The 2,418-nt window shown below is 41.0% G+C and overlaps 1 pseudogene; it reads right to left on the bottom strand.

Moving 5' to 3' along the window:
• Window positions 1–1,632: 1,632 nt before the first annotated feature.
• Window positions 1,633–2,191, bottom strand: LOC139748805 (glutathione peroxidase 7-like; annotated as a pseudogene).
• Between the last annotated feature and the right edge of the window lie 227 nt (window positions 2,192–2,418).

Here is a 2,418-nt window from a genome sequence, read left to right as displayed (position 1 = left end):
CGGTGGAAAGATGGAGTGAAAAAGATTTTGAGCGATTGGGGCCTGAATATGCAGGAGGGTGAAAGGCGTGCAAGGAATAGAGTGAATTGGAACGATGTGGGATACCGGGGTCGATTTGCTGTCAATGGATTGAACCAGAGCATGTGAAGCTTAAGGGGTAAACAATGGATAATTTTGTGGGGCTTGGATATGGAAAGGGAGCTGTGGTTTCGGTGCATTATACATGATAACTAGAGACTGTACGTGAACGAATGTGACCTTTGTTGTCTTTTTCTAGCTCTAACTTGAGCGCATGCAGGGGGAGGAGGGTTGTCATTTCATGTGTGGCTGGGTGGCGACGGGAATGAATAAAGGTAGGAAATATGAATTATGTACATGTGTATATATGTACATGTCTGTGTATGTATGTATATGTATACGTTGAAATGTATAGGTATTTACATGTGCGTGTGCGGACGTGTATGTATATACATATGTATGTGGGTGAGTTTGGCCATGCTTTCGTCTATTTCGTTGCGTTACCTCGTTTACTTGGGTGACGGCAATAATATATGAAAGATATATTTCCTCACGGATACTTATATGAAAAACTGCAAACCACACAAAATAGAGTACACAGAAGAATCTCTGGTTGCCTAAGAACCAGAAACACTCAACAACTTCACAATGAAACAGAGATCCCCACAATACTACAGCATATCAACCAGGTCGGCACTCAATTCTTTTCAACAGCACCAGACCTCTCTCATCCAACTCACTCCATAACTATCTTCAAACCCCAAATAATATAAAATGCTTACAATTGCCACACACATCAGTAACCTACAGTCACAGATTCCACTACCCTCAAAACATATGCTACACTGGCAAAACATGTACATTGAAATGATCTGAAAGGTACTAAATAATTTCCTTCCCAACACAAGCATTAAATGCAACCCTATCAGACATGCAGCATCCCAGGCACACATAAGTTACACTTTCTTACGCCGTGGATATCACACATTTCTACAACTATACAAATTGTGATTCAACGCATCTCAAAAACTTTCATGCCAATGATGCAGCTACCGCAATGAAGACCGTGAAAACTTACTTCTCAGTTGCCCCTCACTTTCTCAACACAGACACACCCACATCACCACACTTTATGTCCTGTGGTCCCACCAAGTCCCCCAACAGCCCAGTTGTAAAATCCACTACATCAGGTATGCACCCTTCTGGAACTACACTTCCCTGACAACAAGTACGAATTACAAGTTCTCATTTGTAATTTGGAAAGCAAATCTCTTTCCAACATTACAAAGACTGATTCAGTGTATCATGGGATCATTCATGTCCAAGATGCAATATCCTTGCCGAGGATACTGAGCACCTATTCAGGGCCTGTCCTTGGACAGGAAGGTAAGGTATATGAAAATATGATACACTGCACTGAGCTTGTACTTGACTATCTCTTATTGTTTAACTCCCAGTCATTCAGCACTGTTACCACAAGGTAAGCAATAAACACTCACCACATTACTAAGTCTCTTCAGAACTTAAAACTATAGCAACCACATATCAAGGCATAAGCTTTACAGTTTGCCTTTTCTAGCTTCTGAATCTTTAACAGATGATTCTTCAACAACCTTACCATTGTCTGACTTGTCTGACTTTCTTAGCCTTCATGAAAGCTGCCTGGATATCATCAAAATTTTCCCCTATAGATGTGTGGGTTGCCCATGCTTTAACAACATGACCTCTTTGATCTACTAGGTACTTCTAGAAGTTCCAGTCTGGTACTTTTGATGATTCCTCGAGAAGATACTTGAAGGCTGGATCAGCATGTTCCCCAATTACTGGGATTTTATTGAAAACTGGAAACTCTACATCATACTCGGTGGTAACAAATTCAATGATCTCTAGTATATCAAAGGGTTATTGATCACCAAACTGATTGCTGAGGAATGCAAGAACAGAAAAAATATTTCCCATGGCTTAGCATATCGTGTAGTTTCTTGAGAGCTCTGTATATACTCTCTGTGTAGCCACACTGACTAGCCACATCAACCATAAGTGTAGCCTTCCCGCGATAATGTTCTAAAGACACTTCTTTTCCCAGGTGGTCCTTCACTGTAAAGCTGTAGAAGTCTTGGCCTCTACAGCAATGCAGACACAAAATTAGAGACACACTAAAGGTTCCTACCATATACATACACTGAATATCCTTACCAACCAGTCAACAATACAGCCAAGCCCTTTTTTGATAAATTCCTCTACAATATATCCAAACCCACTACCTTAACGGCTTTTGTCTTCCTGCAAAGCTTTCACTACCTCTCCTCCTTTTGCCAAACCATTCTCTCAAACCCTCTCACTTCGCACACCACCTCGACCAAAACACCCTATATCTGCCACTCAATCATCAAACACATT

Source organism: Panulirus ornatus, chromosome 5 (genome assembly GCF_036320965.1).
Source record: "Panulirus ornatus isolate Po-2019 chromosome 5, ASM3632096v1, whole genome shotgun sequence".
Taxonomy (NCBI): domain Eukaryota; kingdom Metazoa; phylum Arthropoda; class Malacostraca; order Decapoda; family Palinuridae; genus Panulirus; species Panulirus ornatus.
This window is presented reverse-complemented; position numbering and strand designations above follow the sequence as displayed.